Below are 21,478 nucleotides of genomic sequence, written 5' to 3' on the forward strand. Positions count from 1 at the left end.
TCTCCATAAGTATAATTACTTGTAAAAATAGTTGTTTGTATTTTGACCCATGTCTGAGCCTTAATCTTGTAGTTTCATTTACAGTTGAGACAGAACTGTGAACTACTACCATATTTGAGCCTCTTTTATTAATTTATTATAACATTTTTTTCTATAAACTTCAGATGTGAATTATTGCATAGTCTGGTACCCTAGTTTGTGGTGTGATTGCAGTAGTGGCAGTATTGAGAATTCTAATCCAGGATCTGTAATTAGTACTTTTACTGCTTCTTATAATCCAGTTTTGCTGCTAGAGTTTTACATTCCACTTATTTACCTGCTTAACACTGCATTCCAGCACTTTTCTGTTTACTTTGCTACTGTTTTCTTCTGTTCGTTGTGTCTGCCCCAGTCCCCACTGAGTATTAAGCTTCTGATATTCTAATCATAGAACTAGAGCTCCAATACTGGCTTTATTTGATTGGAACCCTCTCTAGGAAATCTACTTCTTTGAGTTGCTTCTGCCATTTATGATAATCTGATTTCCAAAGTCCCTCCCTCCCCTCTTTCATTGCTATTGCCTGTTGCGCAAGCTATTTAAGTACTTTCCCAACTCATTGTTTTCCACATATCTATAATACTATGCGTACACCCAGCAAACAAGTATTGCTCTTGAGTAAATTTAGTCAATAAAACTACCCTTAAAATTGAAACTTGTAACTTAGTGAGGCTTAAACAAAACCACTGCACAGAGATAAGCTTACTGCAGCAAGATTGCATTAAACAGCACTATTATCAGATCTTAGCACAGTCTAACCTAGTCTAATGCCAAACCCCAGAGACCACCATAGGAGACTCCTGTATAAATGAGTCCATAGCCTACAGTACTATCAGCCCCTTCCCAGTGTAACATCCTCATGTTTGATGTCAGACCACAAAGCTGTCTACTTCAAAATAGAAATCAACTTGGATACCCCAGTAAACTCTGTACCAGTTAGAAACTATTCCAAAGAAGCTTCATCCACTTAAACATTAGTTTCTTAAAATTTAGTGCCATTTATAACCCCACATTCACAGCAACCTATGAGGAATTTTTCACAGAGACCCCGTACAACCATGCAAATGGCTGTATAGAGGCTGCTGTACCTACTAAAAGTCCATGTAAAACAAACTCCAAAAACAAACCACACTGGTAGAATCCTAAGGTCAGTAGGGTATATAACAAAAGGAAAAAAATATCATGGTTAAAATCAGGGAGATCAACCCCCATAATGATAACAGCTCTCTAATTAAACTAAGCAGGAAATTAAGAGAACTAATTAAGTCCAACAAGACCAATTTCAAGGTCAAGATAACCTCATAGGCTTAAGACAATGAAAAGGCATTCCATAGCTATGTATGTAATCTCAAACACAGCACACAGTGGTGTGCCAAATTGGTGGTCAATGGTGACACATTCACTGAGCAGAGTGACACAGCAAACCTGCTGGCTGATGAATTCAGCTCAAACTTTATCCCCCACTCCTCCATGCCGCCCCCCATGAAATACCTACGTACATAACTTTTCCAGGTGTTAGCAGGGAGCAGGTCCTGGTGGTACTCACGACAGTCAAAAACACAGTCTCAGTGGATACAGACAGTATCCCAGGATGCCTCCTAAATAGCTTCAAAGATGTCATGACAGGGCCAGTTGAGTCAATTTTCAACTATACCCTCAAAACTGGATTTGTACCATGAGAATAGAGAACTGCAATGGTTATCCCACTTCACAAATGAGGACCATCAACCAATCCCAGAAACTATAGAATCATTAGTCTGACTAGTCTAAAAGGCAAAACCATGGAATGAAGCACCAAGGTAATGATCAACAAAGACATAGACAACCTTCAGACACTGGAATCAACCCAGTTTGGCTTTGTCAAGGGATGGTCATGCCTACTAAACTTGGAGGACTTCTTTCAGATGGTCACCAAGGCAACGGATGAGGGGAAAATGCTGCATACCACCTACATTGACCTGACTAAAGTATTAGATACAATATTCTACTGAAAACTCACCAAATTGGGTATAAACCCCTACATAACTCACTGGATTTCCAGCTGGCTAACAGACAAGACCGAGAAAGTCAGGATTGATGAGACAACCTCCACTAAGAGACCAATCACCAGCAGGGTCCCTCCAAGCTCTAGGCTGGGATCACTCCTATTTGGTATCTACTTCTTGGAGGTAAAGGCTAATGTCAAGGGACTTTGTCTGACCATGTTTGTAGATGACTGCAAATTGGGAGCTATCATAGATTCACCCTCATAACACAAACATCTTACAAGAGTGTCTGTCACAGAAAAAATGACTGGTACCAAAATCTTGGATTAGAACTCAATGCCAAGAAATGCATAACAGTGCCTTTTGGGAAAATAGCCACCCAGGTTGATTACTCCATTGATAAACCACACCTAAGAGTTGACCCAGTAGACAGGGATTTGGGAACACATGTAGAAAGTAATCTGTCCTTTACCCAACATGTGGCCAAGGTAGTAAGGAAATCACTCTATGTCACCCAACTTATAAGTAAAGGTGTGGCGGCCAGGTCCAAAGAAGTCATAGTAACACTTTATTCAACCATTATCAGGTGCATCATTGACTATAATGCCCCCTTCTGCATGTACCTGACAAGACATATGCAGCAGTTCAAATGCCCACAAAGGTTCCTTATCAGGAGAAGCCAAGGTATAAACACATTGTCTTATATAGTTCACCTTAAAGCCATGTATCCATACTTAGTTTCCTACAGGTTATTGACAGGCAATCTGTTCCTGAGATACAAGGTAATCTCTAATACAGCTGTAATGGATTTTTTGCTCATCCGCAAAATGAACAGTATCAGAACCACTAGATCCAATGACTGAAATTTTTCTTACAACATAAATAAGACATGTTGACGAGACATATATGTGTCTCAGAGATTCCCCGTGATCTGGTACAGGCTCCCCATCCACATGAAGCAGAGTCCATCCCTAACCCTATTTAAGTGTATCCTTCACCAATGGATGAAAAATCAAAAATTCACAGTAGATCTGGCCCCCATGTCTCTGACAGACAGAGGCTGACAGTAACTATGACCAAATTAAAACACCCCCTGCCACATAACATTTAGAAACTTCCTATCATACCCCATCCTAATTAACATCCATAACACATAGGGACCCAATTGGGTCAGGTTGCATTGCTTGGCTTATAAAGGCACTGATGGTTGTTAACCTAGTATATACCTATGAACCTATGAACTCTCTTGTGTAGTTTATGACAGAACTGTTAACTTTGTGGTGCCCCAGGACTACCTTTGGCATCTGTTTGGGATGGAAACTCTCCCCATCATTCTGACTGGCTATGCCCAACCACCACACTCTTAAATTTGAGAGAATTATTCTACCTCTTGTCCTTAAAGCAGTTTACTGCAAGTGGTAATACTTGATGAGGCATACATTTTTTTTTATTTTATTTATTTACGCTTTGTTGACTGAGTCAGTCCCACTAGTTTAATGGCCTCTTTTCAGGGAGACCTGAGATGTTATACATACTGACAATGGAACATTTGGCCAGGACACTGGATAACTTCTTCTACTCTTTTCAGTAAGTGTTGTGAGATCCTTTACATCCACCTCAGGTGCCACCAACTCAGACAGACGGTGCCTTGGTTTAATGGTTCATCCAAAGGATGGAGCTGGTCCCTCGGACCTTAATGGAGAAATACCACAGGGAAGGAGAAGTGGACAACATGAGGATGTCCTGGTGGTCTCCTGAGTTTGCATCAGGCAATTCACCACTACAAAGGAGCTGAAAGAGACATTGCTTGTCTGACATAACTGAATAAAGTAGCTGCAGAGACAGTACCAGATTTAGATCATACCATTCAATTGTTTCAGATTTTGCAAAGCATCCTTGATTTTGTATCATATTTCTGCCTTGTCCTTTGTCAAAAGCTGCACTTTTTTGTAAATTATTGAAAATTTTGAGAAAATTAGAGTAATATTTTAAAACGGTGCCTGATTCCAGGCCTTTGCACCCCCATTATGTTTGCCTTCATCCAGAATTCTACAGCAAAGAAGCTAAGCAGCATGATTTAGATTTTTCAGCTTGGAAGATGATGACATATACGTCTGAATTCCATAAATTTCACACAATCTGGCAGACTGCTCTGAGTTCTGAGCAAGAATTCTGGCTAACCAAGTAATATGCAAACATGTTTCACACTATGGAGAATAACTCAGCTCAAACCAGATATAACCATATAACCAGCAACATTAATAAACCTCCTCCTAGCACATTATTTTTAGCTACTCTAAATGTAAGCAGAATGTGTAATAAAATAACAGGCCTACATGTATGGCTAACACAATACATTCCTAACATACTCACTATTATTGAAACTTGGTTAAAACCAAATATCCAAGATATGGAACTACTTCCCCCTATATATGATATCATAAGGTCTGATAGACTCTTCAAAAGTAGGCAGTGCAACTCTGATTTACCCATCCATATACTATAACCTCATACACTAAATCCATCCCTACATTCAACAATGCTGAAATCCCCATTACCTTCTTTAAACTAGAACAGCAGCAAACAACTTTATATCACAGCCTTATACAGTCCACCTGGTCAAAACCTGTCTACACTACAAAATATTCTTTCCTGGATATTCAAAAATATATCTAATGAAAATCTTGGCTGATGTAAATATCAACTGGCAATACTTAATCTCTAACTTTCCTCTAACAGTCTTAACTTATCAGGCTTCATACAACTGATCACAACCCCAACTAGAACACATAAACATAGTAACCAAAACTCTATTCTAGACTGGATCCTAGTCACTGAAACTAAAAACTACCCTAGCTCAAGCACCCCTCCAAATACTTTAAGTGACAAGTTACCAGCATACACCCATAGAGCTATTACTTGTCAACCAAAAACTCATCAGTTCAAAACATCCCACAACCTATCCAAATTTAATCAAAATCTCTTTCTCAAGATACTAAAATGTTTAAATTGGACAATGAGAAAGACATTACCCCTAGATGAAGCAATTAACTATTTCAATCAACTATTCTTAGATAGCCTCAATAGCCTTGGGCCACTCTGCACAAAGTGGACCAAAATCAGCAAGTACCCTGGCTCACAAAAAACACAAATTTTTTACAAAAACAGACAAAGCCTGGAAAGAATTCCAAAGAATTAAAAATTATTTATCCTTGCAAAATTACAGGCAACTACAAAACCAGAAAAGAAACGTATAACTGGAAATAAGAAACAATATTTCTTTCATAAATTATCTGACCACAAAAATAATCTTAAAAGGTTCTGGTCCAGTATTTCAACTCTGCTTAACCCAGGAACAAAACAAAATCCTGCATCAATTGAAGACAAATCCCCATTGCAAACAACTGGAATGTTTAATACACACTTTATACAAAGTATAGAAAACTTTGGCAATAATCCTAGCAAACCCTATACCACTAACTCCACAAATACTGCCAACCCTACTACAACACCCCAAAATACCAACTCTAATCAGGCCACACTTCTAAATACTCCTATTCTGCCATCAGTATTACATCCCTCGTGTTGCAATTAGTACCCATAAAGTATATATGACATCTACTATGAAAAATAAAACCCTACTCCCTCTCTGCTGACAACTTCCCATCTAAATTTCTAAAACTAGCATCTGATGCTATAGACTACCCAGTTATCATCCTCATAAACATATCTCTCTCAGAATCATATGTACCACTAATATGGAAGAAATCAGTTGTTATCCCCTTATACAAGTAGGAAAATAAAATGAACTGTCCAATTATCGTCCCATCTCCATTATGTCCGCTGTCTCCAAAATCTTGGAAAAATATATACACAAGCAACACCTTCAACACCTCATCTCCAACAAACTATTTACACTCACCCAGCATGGATTCAGACCACCACATAGCACTGCAACTGCCTTAATATCCTTTACAGACACAATCAATAGAGCTAGGAACCTAGGACATCCAACCTCAGCAATATTGCTATTAAAAGCATTCGATACAGAGTTACACCAAAAACTTTTGCATAAACTATCTAACATAACAACAACGAAACCACAGAAAAAACAGTAAAAAGGTTTTATTTCTCTAGCGCCTTGGCCACAGTAAGCCTTCAAGGAGTAATATTTACAGTGAAAAGATTCAAGATTTAATATTACACTTTTGGGAATATCTCAAGAGTTTTGGTGAATTGGAAGGATTAATTAATAAAAAAATGGTATTTTCTTATATAAGGGGTAGGAACATTAAAGATATGATTGTTCATACTAGATGTTTTAGACCTGAATCTAGGTTGTTTCATCAAATTTTGGCTCAAGGAATGTTTGAGTGTGGGAGATGTAGTTGTTGCCCCTATATAGTTAATTGTTTTACACACATTAATAATATTTTGTTTAGATCTAATGGGACATATAATTGTAAAACAGAAAAAGTGGTGTATGCCATTAAATGTGGGCGTGAAAAATTTTATATTGGACAGACAACGAGAATGTTCAAATTGAGACTTCAGGAACACTTAAGAAATATTAGGATAAATAAAAGTGAAAGTCCTTTGGCTCAACATTTTCATCAATACCATGGGGAGAATTGTGATACTTTAAAAGCCACGATTTTAGAACAAGTGCCTTTGGATGATTTAGATGAAAATAGAGTAAAAAAGGTACTTCTAAAGAAAGAAACTATTTTTATTTTAAAATATGGTACTTTAATACCAAAAGGTTTAAATACGGACTGTTGTTGGAAGTATGTAATTTGAATGTATTGTGTTACTTTAAATGTATCATTTTTTAAGTTTTAATTGTTTAATTGTTTAATTATTTGTAGAATTGATTGTAGCTGGTGCTATAAATACTGATTTTTTTCAAAAGTAAGTTACTCCTTGAAGGCTTACTGTGGCCGAGGCACTAGAGAAATAAAACCTTTTTACTGGTTTTTCTGTGGTTTCGTTTTTGTGAAGAAGCAGCTGATTCTTTGTTGTTCTGTGCTATCTAACATAACACTTGGCAACTCTACACTACAATGGTTCTCAAGCTACCTATCTCTAAGACAACAGTGTGTAAAGTTAGAAACCTCTCATTCACATTATCTCTCTAACAATACAGAAGCCCTCAGGGCTCTATCCTCGGGCTACTTCTATTTAACATCTTTATTAACAGCCTCCATACTGCCACCTGCCAAAGTAGCATTATCCAATATGCAGATTATTCAACCATCATATCCACTGCAAACATATTACTCAACTAAAAATAATAACACAAACTGCTTTTACTTCCATTGAAACTTGGCTCAGTAATGTAAATCTCTTACTAAACCAGAATAAAATCAAACTACTTCTCTTTATATCTAAACTATACCCTATTGATTTTAAAATATATTCCCTCAAAAACACAAAAATAGAATTAGTTCCCATGCTGAACTACCAGGAGTCACTATATATAATAAACTAACTTTTGATCTGCATATCCAAAATACCATCAAAAAACACACCAAAACTGGGAATGCTATATAGAAACAAACACTTTTTAAACCCACTCTCTAAAAGAACACTAGCATCAGTGTACCCCTATGTTAACCAACCTCCAAATCGCATTAACAAATAAACTAACATCCATTTCAAAAACATCATTGTACTGCCCTTACTTCCCCTAATTGGCTGAAACTAACCCAACAACTCAACTACCAGCACTTAACCATGGCACATAAAATAATCTATAATCTGGAAAAATACCCTTCCCTAAATTGTGTACTTCACACCTATACTCCCAACTGAACCCTATGTTCTGAAGATAAACAATTATTAATTCAATATAAGCCAAATAAAACTGCAGGAAAATCTCTTTACTCCTACTCCATTACCAAGTTATAGAACACGCTATCACTAGATATTAGGCCCACACAGAACCACAGAAAATGTGAAATCAAGTTAAAACAACAACTACTTAAATTAAACAACTTTCGCTGTAAAAAAAATAAGCTAAGTGCATACAGCCCTGCCATAAGCCCAATGTTCAAACAACTTCTCATATTCTCTTCTTGTATTTATGTATAGGTGTATATATATGAACATATTATGTAATTTGACTATTTCCAAACAAATGTAAAATAAGGGAAATGCTTTAATTGGAACTGTATTATACATAAATGCGTATTTACCACTGGATTCTCACTAAGGATTAATCTATTTGAATCCTGCATCTCTTCTATCATCCTTAATCTGTCTAGTGTATACTACTCTATTACCTCTTACACTTTTACATTCTTTATTGTATATTATGTTATTACTTAGGTTCATAGGTTCATACTAGGCTATCTGCCCTAGGGCATTTATAAGCCTAGCCAGAGTGTGTCTGGCTTTCGCCACCCATTTTAAATTAATTTTGCTATGCCCTTTTTTGAGGTTAGTATACTGTGCCTCTGTCTAATAGTGACACAGAAGTGATACCCGGGGTAAACCTGCGATCTCCCATCCACTCATCAAGATTCCTCTTGAAGAGAGTCAATGAGGGACTCTGCCTAACCTGGACTGGGATTTTATTCTAGAGTGAAGGGAGCCTCTGGGTTATGAATCTGTCCCTCCAGCATGTCCTATTTATTTCAGTGCTGAGGTTCAAGTCTCTTGAACACGTAGCTCGATGGGATTTGGATTTTCTGAGGTGCAGCATGTCCATTAATTCCAGGATGGACATGGCTTTATACGTCAGGCACAGATCACCTCTGAGCAGGCGGTATGCCACTGAGTAGAGCTGGAGTTTCTTTAACCGGGCAGCATATGGCATCTGTTTGAGCCCTTTGATCCTCTTGGTGAGGTACTTTTGGGGTCTTTCCAGTTGCTGTAGGTGTCTGGTAAGGTACATCCCAAAAGGGGCATTGTACTCAATTATGGGCCTGATGAGGGATGAGTAAAGAGGCACGATGACCTCCCCGATCTAGATGTGAATCCCTTCGTGATTAGGTGGGCTATATAAAATGTTTTTCTAACCATTTTGGCCACATGGTTATCAAATGAGAGACTGCTATAAACTTGGGTCCCCAGGTCCCTAATTACTTCTTCTGTACTTAATGGATTACCACCTATGTGGTAATTTGTGGGCACTTTGTTTTTGCCAAAGGGGATGACTATACACTTTTTGGTGTTTAGCTTGAGGCCATGGCTCTGGCACCAGTTGTCTGTTTCTATGAGGCCCTTTTGGAGGATGCTTGTGTCGGCTGGAGAGTCGATTATGGCACCCAGTTTGCAGTCATCTGCGAACTTGGTCAGCCACAATCCTTCCGTGTTGGCCTGTACCTCCGAGAAATATATACCTAACAAGAGGGGTCCCAGGACTGAGCCTTGTGGGATGCCACTTGTAACTGGTTTGGAGTCTGACATGGCTCCAGCAATTCTAACCATGTGGGTTCTGTCCTTGAGCCAGTTTGCAACCCATCTAGTGACATAGGGGTTTATATTTAAGCTGGTGAGCTTATCTATAATGCCCGAGTGGGATATTGTATCGAAGGCTTTTGTGAGGTCCAGGTAGGCTGTGTGGACCACCTTCCCCTCATCAATGGCCTTGGTGACTGTTTCAAAGAAATCAACCAGGTTTAAGAGGCAGGATCTGCACTTAACAAAGCCGAACTGGGTAGGATCCAGTGTCTGTAGGTCCCCAATAACTTTATTTATGAGGTCCATGATGATCCTTTCCATAGCTTTGCAGACCAAGCTAGTCAAGCTTATGGGGCGATAGTTTCCAGGATCCATTGAGGCGCCACCTTTGTGGAGAGGGACCACTGTTGCTGTACGCCACTCTTTGGGTACATATCCTGTAGTAAGGCTGAGACTGAACAGTAGTTTTAGGTTTGGGCTTAGCTCTTCTTGGAGTTCATGTAGGACACAGCCCGGGACACCGTCTGGTCCAATTGATGCTGTGTTTTTTGCTTTGGAGAGGGAGGCTCTTACCTGAGCATCTGAGATGTCAGGGGGCAGCACTCTGCTGGGATAGATATTTGCCCTTTTGGTGGGTAGGGGGGGGTTTGCGCTGAACCTGTCAGCTAGCATGTTGGCAATGTCTGTGGGTTCGGTGTATTTTTTGTCATTTTGGACTAATTCTGAGCATATCTGGGAATTCCCACCCAGGTTCCTAACATAACTAAAGAAAGCCTTGTGATTATCCTTAGTGTCCTGTGCAATTTTTCTCTCGAAGCTGGCCTTAGACGATTTTATGAGTGCCCGTAGTTTTTTGCTAATACTGATCAGAGATGCCTTCCCTTTTTGGGATTTTGCTCTATCATGTAGTAGCTTCCTCCTTCTATTGTATAGTTTGTTTATGGCTGGGGTCCACCAGACAGGACGTCTGCCTTTGGAGGATTGGGTCTTGGTTTTATTTGGGATTGCATGATCCATGCATTCCTGAAGGTGTTCATAGAATGCGTTTATAAAGGATTCTGCTATTCTATTACATTGTATTGTATTTTACTATTCCATTGTATAGTAGTTTAGGGAGCTTTTCTCCCTGGGCTCACCATTGAAAATGGGTTGCCTACCCAGTCGGACTTTGCTTGTTACCAAATGTCAAAAATGAATAAATTAATAAATAGAATAAATGTCAGTGCAAACATGAGCAGTCATGTCAAATCTGTATGCCAAGAAAACCTGTTCATGAAGTAAGATACATATCAGCATTACCAGTGTCCATCTGTGGAAATTATTCAGGCTTAGTGAAACTTGTCCTTAATGCAGACCAGCATGCAGCAAAATTTCCTGGTTATTGGTGATTCTATAGTCAGACGCACTGATATCCCCTTCACCAGACTGAGTAAGGAGAGAGTCATAGTTAGCTGCATTTCCGGGGCTAGGATCCGTTAAGTCGCACAGACACTCAGATCATTGAACCACAGTTACCAGTATGACTCTTGTCATGGTCCATGTGGGTGTTAAAGACCTGAAATGTACCTCCCTTGACTATATGAAGTCAAACATGATGATTTTAAGAATTGGCTTAGCTTCTGGTGTCAGTTCAGTGGGGTATAATATCTGACAGCCTGAAAGGACATATTTGACAGACCACGCTGCTTTTCCAGGGATGGTCTGCTTTTATCCTCTCTAACCTTTTGGACATTGGCAAAGACCTTTTCCAGCCCCATAGTGCCTTTTTCAGGTAATGCCAAACTGATAAATCTACTGACTTAACTGAACCTATGAAGGAATAACTGACAGTGGTACTGCTCAATCTTAGAAGTCTTAACAAGGAACTCCACTCCATGAAATCCTTCCTCTCCCTGAAGAGTGTAGACATTTGTGTAGTAATGGAGACATGGTTTAAAGTCACTGAGAGTACCCCAGCAATGCCTTTCACACCTTTACACCAGCTACTACACATTAGAGAACTAAAGGTGCAGGAGTGTCAGTCTATATTAAGACCAAGCTCACATCCAGACTAAAGTGGATGACCCACTGGAACTCATACATTAGCAACTCACCATAAACAGGGTGTTGTACCATATCCTTGCAGCATATAGGTCCCCCTCTATGTCCCAAGAAACCCATAAATATATCTCAATGTAATAGAGTCCCTCACCTTTCAATCAATATGATATTCATGGAGGATCTCAACTACCCCTCTATAGACTGAGAATCCTACATCACTTCTAATGCGCAAGCCCATTGATTTCTAAACTTTTTTAATACCAACATCCCCTAACAGTTTGTTCATTCTCCTACTAGAGGTACAAACATCCTTGACCTTGTACTCACAAACATGTGGGGCCAATGTTCCTCACCCAGTGTAACTCTGTCGCTTGTCAGATCTGACCATAAGGCAGTATTACTTGAAATAAAAATAAAATTAAATCTGGGATCCAGCAAAACCAAAAACCTTTAGGAACTATTGCATGCCTAACCTCTCTTTACTAAGCGACACCTTGGCTAAATTCCAAGAACGCCTAATCCAAGTAAACACCATAAAATACACTGAGCTATTTACAAAATCTCTGTACAACCCTATTGATAGCTGTATAGAGTGAGCTGTGCACTTGTATTAAGAATAAGACAAACTCAAAAGACAAGCCACTTTGGTGGAATCACAATATCAGTCAGTTATACAACAAAAGAAAAAGAATCTTGGTCAACCATAGGAGGAACAAAGGCATACACACTAAAAGACCCCTGACCAATCTAAATAGGTAGCTAAGAAGGTTAATTAATACTTCAGAGGCTAGATTTGAAGAAAAAATTGCTTCTTAGTAAAGGAGAAACCACAAAGCTTCCTACAGCTATGGCTGTAACCTCAGAGGAAATACACAACAATGCACAGAACTTACTATAAATGGCATCACCTACACTGAACTGGAGGTTGTTGCCAATATTTTTTGTCTGACAGGTTCAGCTCAACTTTCTCCCCCTCCACTCCCTCTGCTAGTCCAAAGTAAATACCGTATAACACAACCTGCCAACTATTACAAGAAAACGGGTCATCAGTGCACTTTCCAAGGTCAAAAACACTACATCAATGGGCCCTGATAACATCCTGGGATATTTAATAAATAGTATGAAACATGACCTTTCTGGTCAACTTGAATCACTTTTCAACTGGACCTGCAGTCAGGTTTTGTACCCAAGGGATGAAAATTGGCTGCAATCATTCCCCTGCACAAAGGAGGTCCAACCACTGATACGGGTAACTACAAGCCCATAAGTCTTATTAGCCTTATAAGGCCATGGAAAGAATCATCATGGACATGATAAATGAGGACATAGGTAACCTGCAAACACTAGATATATCACAGTTTGGCTTTCTTAAAAGAAGATCATACCTACTAAATCTGATGGACATTTCTGAGAGGGTTACCAAAACACTGAATGAAGGTACACAAAGCTTACCTTATCCTGGCCAAGGCTTTTGATACAATACCCCACTCAGACATTAAGCTCACCAATTTAGGTATAAGCCTGCTGGATAGCCAACTGGCTGATGAATAGGACCCAGGAAGTCAAAATAGGTGAGGCCACCTCCACCGACAGGCCAGTCACTGGCAGAGTCCCCCAGGGCTCAGTACTGGAGCTGCTCCTTTTTAGCATCTATTTCTCTGAAATGCAAGCAAATCTTGATGCTTTATGGCTGACTATGTTTGCAGATGATTGCAAGCTGTGGTTATCATTGTCTCTTCTGCAAACACTAGCATAGGATCATAGGAAATTACTAGGCTAATGGCCTTAGGGCCCTTACAAGCCTAGCCAAGTTCTACCCTTATTTCCATGATCAGCACCTATTGCCCCTGTCTAAGAGGGACACAGGTAGAATCCCCCTGAGGCAAAATTATGGTTACCCATCCAATCATCCAGATTTGACTTGAAGAGAGCCAATGAGGTGCTCTGCTTGACATGAAGTGGGAGTTTGTTCCAAAGGCATGGTAACCTCTGGGAGACAAATCTGTCCTTCCAGCATGTTCCATTAATGTCACATACCAGGTTAAGGTCCTTAGTGAGAGTAACCTATGTACCATTTTACTTATGGAGATGCAGCATTTCCAATAAAGCAGGGTCAGAGATTGCATTGTATGCAAGGCAGAGATCTCTCTGAGCAGTCTGTATGAAACAGAATAAAGTGACAGTAATTTCAGACTATCTGCATAGGACAGATGCTGAAGATCTTGAATTTTTCTTGTGAGGAACCTATGTGGGCCCTCAAATTGTTGCAGGTACTTGGAAAGGTGCATACCTAAAGGGGCACTGTACTCACTTATTGGCATGATGAGGGAAGAGTTCAGGGAGGTTAGAACTTCCACTATTTTTTTCCAGAGGTAATGCCCTTACTTATGAGATGAGCCATATAGAATGCCCTTCTTACCACTGTGGAGACAAGGTGGTCAAAAGTAAAGTTGCTGTCAACCTGTGTGCTCAGGTCTTTCATCACTAAGTGCATACTTAAGGTGCTGCTATTGATGTGGTAGCTAACAGGAACATTGCCCTTACTGAAAGGGATGATAATACATTTTTTGCATTGAGTTTAAGGCCAGGACTTTGGCACCAATCATTTGTTTGCATAAGACCCTCTTCTAGGATGTTGCCATCATTTGGAGATTCTATGACCACTCCCAGTTTGCAGGCATCAGTAAACTTTGTCAGCCACAGGCCTTTAGTTTTTGCTTGTAATTTGTAGAACTAGATTTCAAACAGTAGGAACACCACTGGTTACAGGTTTGCTGTTGGAGGTGGATTCCCCTATTTTAACTGTATGGGTTCTATCAGTGAGCCAGTTAGTAACCCATCTAACCATATAAGGGTTGATACCTAACTGGGTGAGTTTGTCAATGATGCCTGAGTGGTGGACAGTGTCAAATGTCTTAGCTAATTCTAAATAGGCTGTATACACAGATTTCCCCTCATCCATGGCCTTGATGACTATCTCAAAGAAGTTCAGCAGGTTTAGGAGGCATGATCTCCCTTTGACAAATCCCAACTGAGTATGGTGAAGTGTTTGGAGATTACCTATATATTTGTTGATAAGGTCCATGATAATTTTCTCCATGGTCTTCCACATAAGGCTAGTCAGGCTAATTGGTCCATAGTTCCCGGGGAAATTGGAAGCACAAGAACACTGCATCAATGGGACCAGACAATATTCCAGGATGCCTTTGAAATAGCGTGAAATATGACCTATTAGGGCTTCTGGAATTACTATTTAACTGTGGTCTCCAATCAGGCTTCATACCTCATGAATGGAGAAAGGCAACAGTCATCCCTCTGCACAAAGGTGGGCCATATACAGACCCTGGAAACTACATACCCATAAGTCTTACAAGTCTTATATGTAAAGCCATGGAAATAATTATTATGGAGATGATCAACAGAGATATAGTAAACCTCCAGATACTGGACCCAACCCAGTTTGGTTTTGTCAAGGGAAGATCATGCCTACTCAACCTGGTGAACTTCTTTGAGAAAGTTAACAAAGCAATGGATGAAGGAAAAATTGTTCACACTGCATACCTTGGCCTGGCCAAGGCATTTAACACAATACCCCACTCAGGCATTGTTGACAAACTCAAGAGGTTAGGTACAGACCCGTATGTCACCCAGTGGACAGGTAACTGGCTGATGGACAGGACCTAGGAAGTTAGAATTATAGAGTCTGTCTCTACAAAGAGGGCAGTCACAAGTGGAGTCCCTCAGGGATCAGTCCTTGGACATCTCCTTTTTGGCATTTACTTCTCAGAAGTCAAGGCCAATGTCAGTGGTCTCTGGCTGACTAAATTTACAGATGCTTGCAAATTGTGATCTATCATTGAATCTCACACTGACACAAACATTCTCTGGGAGGGGCAGACACAAACAACTGGTGTCAGAGCCATGGACTAAAACTAAATGCCAAGAAATGCATAATAGCGTCCTTTGTAAAGTCATCTATCCTGTTAGCTATCATACTGACAACACACCCCTTAGAGATGACCCAGTAGTCAGGGACTTAGGGACACACAAAGATAGTAATCTAGCCTTTTATCATCATGTGTCTACAGTGGTGAGGAAATCATTCTGTGTTGCACAACTTATAAACAAAAGTATGTCATCTAAGTCCAAGGAAGTCAATGTTCCACTGTATTCTACATTCATCAGACCTATCACTGAGTACAATTCCCCCTTTGGTATGTACCTAACCAGGCATATCCAACAACTGCAACGTTCTCAGAGGTTCCTCAATGAAAGAATAGAGGGCGTAAGTAATATGTCCTACGCAGACCACCTCCAGGCCCTATCCCTGTATTCTGTCTCCTACAGGCTTTTGAGAGGAGTGCTATGCCTGGCTTACAGGGCATTGTTAGACCCCACATTGATGGACCTCCTGCATATCTACAATGCAAACAGAACAAGAATTACTTGTTCTAAAGATTTAAACGTTGCCTGTGATATAAACAGGACCTACTGAAGAGATAGGAATGTGTCCTAGAGACGACCCCATTTATGGAACAGGGTCCCTATCCATGTGAAGTAGAATTCCTTCCTAACCCAATTCAAGTGCAACTTGAACAATCGGATGGAAGACCAAAAATTCATCCCTCATTTGGCACCTATGTCTCTAATGGACACAGGTAACCTGTAAATGGTTCATCTCCCAGGCCCATGCTTACACTTATCAAGGGTATCAGAACTTGTCAGAGATTTGGGATGGATGGCTAGGTTTAAAAATGGCCTTGTGGTTGTTAGCCTAGTAAGCACATATGAACCACCTCTGTGCAAGGGAATAATGGTGGCCATTTTCCATTCAGCTGGAGTGAAGACAGTGCTTAGACTATGATGGAAAAGAGTACTCAATGGTGTTGCTAATTCCTGTTGGAACCCATGATGGAACGCTGCCTGGGATGTTATCAGGTCCCATAGATGCTGTGTTTTTGGCCTTAGAGAGGGACAGGTGGTAGGGATGTCATGGAGTATGTGTGGCTGGGACAAGGAGTGAAGTTTTCACAGAATCTGTCAGCCAACAGGTTAGCTATGTCCACAGGCTTAGTATATGTAGTATCATTAACTACGAGTTTAGCACAAATCTGGGCCTTTCCTTTTAGGTTACTAGTGTAACTAAAGAATGTGTTAAGGTTGTCTTTAGTTGAGGAAGCTATTTTGGATTCATAGTTTGCTTTGGAGGACTTTACAAGAAGCCTTATTCACCTGTTTAAGCTGAGGGGGGGTGTTTCCAGTTTAGGGCTCTCTCCCTCTTACTCTTAGATAGCAATTTATTCCTCTTATTGTAAAGTCTGTTAATAGCAGGCAGTTTTGCTCTTCCTTGAGAAGTTTGTTTTCGTCCTATCAGGTACAGCTGAGTCAATGCAGTTATACAGGTGTTTGTATAAAGCATTTGTGTAAAACTCGAACAGTTGCCAGTTCCCTCTGAGGGGGGAGAAGTGTTTTAGTTTAGTTGCTGCTAGGAGGGTGTCAGGTGTGATAGTTACTTTAAATAAGACAGATGTGTGGCCAGATCTCACCAGGGAAGACCTCACAGTGAGGGTGCTACAATGGTCCTCCATATTGGTAAGCACCAGACTCTAAAGGAGGAGGTGCAGGAGATGTTGGAACTAGGGGTGATTCAAGAGTCCAACAGTCCCTGGGCCTCCCCAGTGGTGCTGGTGCCAAAGAAGGATGGCAGCACCAGGTTTTGTGTGGACTACAGGAAATTAAATAGTCACACAGAGTCAGATGCTTACCCTATGCCTAGGACAGATGAGGCCCTAGAGCAGCTGGGTGGGGCTAAGTATCTTACAACCATTGATCTTACCAAGGGTTACAGGCAGGTGCCCTTGATCCCCTGTGCTAGACCTTTGTGAATCCTTTTGGCTTGTATGAGTTTACTAAGATGCCTTTTGGGATAAAGAATGCCCCAGTGACTTTCCAGAGGCTGGTAAATCATATCCTAGCAGGGGCAGAAGGGTTTGCCCTTGCTTACCTAGATGATATTGTCATCTACAGCCATTCCTGGCAAGAGCACCTTCAGCATGTCAGGGAGGTGCTGGTCAGACTACAGAGGGCAGGGTTGACCATTAAGCTGAGCAAATGCCAGGTGGGTATGGCAGAGTTCTCCTACCTAAGACATAGAGTGGGGAGTGGTACGATAAGGCCAGAACCTGCCAAAGTGGAAGCCATTCAAGCATGGCCTGCACCCGTTACCAAAAAGCAGGTAAGGGCATTTTTAGGGACAGCAGGGTACTACAGAAAGTTCGTCCCCAATTATAGTACCATAGGTGCTCCACTCACAGACCTGACAAGGAGGAACAGGCCAGATAAGGTAGTGTGGACCCCAGCATGTGAGAAAGCATTCCAGAAGCTTAGAGGAACTTTGGGAGGATCCCCTGTGTTAGTCAGTCCAGACTACAGCAAAGAATTTGTTGTACAGGTGGATGCTTCAAACCCTGGGGTGGGGGCTGTACTCAGCCAGGTTTCTTCAGAGGGAGAAGAGCACCCAGTGTTTTATCTCAATTGTAGGCTCCAACCCAGGGAGGAATGCTATGCAACTGTAGAAAAGAAATGTCTAGCCATATTGTGGGCACTGCAGAAATTTCACCCTTATCTGTATGAAAGAAAATTCACTGTAATGACAGATCACAACTCTCTAACATGGTTAAACAGAGCCAGTCAGCAAAATGCCAAGTTGCTACGATGGAGCCTGGGGTTGCAAGCATATGATATGTCAGTGCAGCATCACAGTGGGAGTAGCAATTCCAATGCAGATGGGATCTTAAGACAGGGAATGGGGTAAGGTATACTCAGATAGACCTGTCACTTTCAAGCAGCATTTCTCAAGGGTCACTTGAAAAACTAGCTTGAGTTCCCCAGGGGGGGGGGGGTATATGTGAAGACTGGTAGAGATGGGTGAAAGCTGCCAGCCTTGCCAAATAGAAATGCATACATAAGTCTGTCATTTGTAAATATGAATGTTGAACTACAGGTTTATTTTCTTAATACTGTGAAATGTTATAAACTGCAGGCTTGTTGTCTTAAATGTAAAGAAATAGTGTTACATGTGGAACTGGAAAAAAATGTGACAACCGTGCACTCTACTGACCAAAGTAAAGCATGTGGTGACCCCTTTGATGTAGACTGTGGTGCCGAAGGGTCTAGATGAAGGCATCCTGCCTATTGTTTTAAGGCTAAAGTTAATGACCAGAATTTGCATGCATAAATGTCCTTTATTGTTCTGGTTTCTGCCTAGGTGTAAAAAATGTAAATGCAGTTTCTGTTAGCCTGGGAACTAAATCAAAATGATGTAATGTGTAGTCTGGGAATCCAGGGATGTGTGAAAATGATGTAATGGGAATCAGGACTGCAGATAGAAATTTAAACAGAGAGAACCAGAAGGCATTAAGCATTGTTGTCTTGACCATCCAACTCACAGCACTCTGCCTTGCTCTATGTTAGTAGTATTTTAGCACTGTGTTTTCTCTTAGAGATAGCTAGGAACTAGAAAGATTAGACTAAGTGTTTTTTCTGTAATGTCAGAACTGTACTACTGAATTATTTTAAGTTTCTCTGTGATCTCTGAGCTCTTGACTAGCACTGTGTAGTCAAAAGTACTGTCTTGTGTTTTTAGTATTTATTATTAAACATTTCAAATCCTTTCAACTGTGTCTGATTTGTGTAGAGATAAGTTAAGCTGTAGAGTACATTGCATATTTATAGTGATTACTGTACAGAGTCACTCTAATAAGCCTTGACTGATTAGTCACACTTACCAATTGGATAATAATATTGCACAGTAATAATTGGACACCCTTTTAAGGGCCTTTGAGTAGCTGGTAATTATTAGGTGAGTGGTGGCAGGCATTACTACCATATAGCCTGGGTAATAGGGGCACAGCTGGAGAACCTGTGCCAGTTTTCCCAGGAGGGTCTGTGTGATTGTATAACCTCTTCTCAAAGTGTGTGTGTGTGTGTGTGTGTGTCAGCTACTTGGGCAGGGACATGAAGCACTGGTTGGACAGAGAGGGTACTGGAGGTTTTAACTTGCCCAGCTAGGCTGAGATCTGGACTCTATAGCTATGCCAGTGGGGAGTCTTACTGGGGACCTGGAGAGCAAGGGCACAACCAGCTTCAGACTGATTAAGATCTCTGTGTGCTCTTAAGGGAAATTGTACTTCACTGTGTGTATTTGTTATCCTTTCCTCCTATACGAGACACCCTGTCTGGTATTAGTGGTGAGGATTGAGGCTCCTTGATTGCTGGGCCAGGGCATGGGCATCACAGGCTGGTCCCTCATTTAACAGTAAGAGACATAAGAAAGGGATCTAATTACAGGAGTGTGTGCAGGAGACTGAGCTGGAAGGCCGGACTGGAATAGGACTGAGGCAAGACAATAGGGGATGCAAAACAGGTGTGTCTTTCTGTGCACCGATCTGCTATATTACAGCTGTGTACTGCATATCCCTACTAAAGTTACACTATTCATAGCACTGATGTAAAGGTCCTTGGAGTTTCAAATGGAACCCATTCTTGCCATGAACTTAACTTCTTTTAGAAAGGAATACCCTCAATGAAAACTTTTTTTTTTTTACAATTTCAAAACATTTGAGTACTGTTACATTATATGAAAGTATTTTAATTGTTTAACTGTGTAATGTTACATTATTTCAACAAGGTATTTTTTAAATTAATGTAAGAATTTAAATTAGCCAGGTATTTCAGCATGACAGTGTAACTATGCTTTCATAAAATGAGCATGAAATAAACCATCTGAATTAACAATTTGTGATAAATCCCACTATGTTGCTAAGGTAAGTAATATAATGGGCCAGATTCCAAAAAAAAGTTGCTGACCTATGAACCTATGAACCTGACAGCACAGCACACTGAGGGCAGATGGCAGCACACCAGCAGCAGAGACAGTTTCGTAAACTACCCTAAAGCAAGACAAAGTAATTATCTGTTCAACATAGGATAACTATGGGCTCCACACAAACCCAATGCAACTTAAATGTGACAAAAGGCTTTGCTGACAACTTTACGAAATCACTTGGTGGAGGCCTTATGTTTTGTATTTATACATCATGATATTAAACAAATTATTACAGATTTTACAACATAACTTAAAAAAAATTGCAACAGGCATTGAATGAATTATAGCAGGCAGGGGTCCTATAAAGCATAGAGGAAGATATTGAAATGCATCCTAGAAGGCAGCCAGCTAGGCACTGATCTAAGCAATATTTAAGCCAGCTGTCTGACCAGGAGATAATCGACAGATAACCATTACACAGAGTGCTGGTGCAGGCTGTGCTTAGGATGTGTGCCCTGCACATCTGTACACATACTCTGCAAGGTAACCCAATACCTCTAGAAACAAAAGGTTGTCTGAGTCTAGGCATACTGGCCTTTGGGACATTTCAGCAGCATATGGATGATGCCCTAGGAGTGTTCCAGACAGGGAGTCATATCTTCTTGCATTTCCTAGCAGCAAGGTGCACCATACCTCTCAACCTGGAAACATCAAAAATCAGGACAAGGGCCATGAAAAATAGGTACAAATCTGTATGCTGATTAACATCTAATTTGCATGCATAATTATGTAACCCCTCCCACTCCAATGGAATTGTGGTATACCAACTTTCGAACACAAACTGAAGAATACGCAACCAAAATATGGCACCAGAGTCCCCCTGCAGCCATTCCAATGTCCCATTACCTGGCTATTATACCCCATTTACCATAAACACTAATGTGCGCATACTGCTTTACTTCTACAATGATTATTTGGATTTTACTTTTACATTTTGCAGCACATCAATGCACAAACACTAACAGACATCTGATAAATAAATCAATACTGTCTCACAATGAAAATAGACTTGGCATTAAAACTTCTCTACCCTTGAAACTCGCATTTATTAAAACAGCATTGAAATCTGCACCACATCCAAAGAAAATGCATCTGGCCAGTGGTGGATAAAGATTACCTTTG

The sequence above is a fragment of the Protopterus annectens genome, chromosome 12.part0 (assembly GCF_019279795.1).
Source record: "Protopterus annectens isolate FY-2018-M chromosome 12.part0, PAN1.0, whole genome shotgun sequence".
Taxonomy (NCBI): domain Eukaryota; kingdom Metazoa; phylum Chordata; order Ceratodontiformes; family Protopteridae; genus Protopterus; species Protopterus annectens.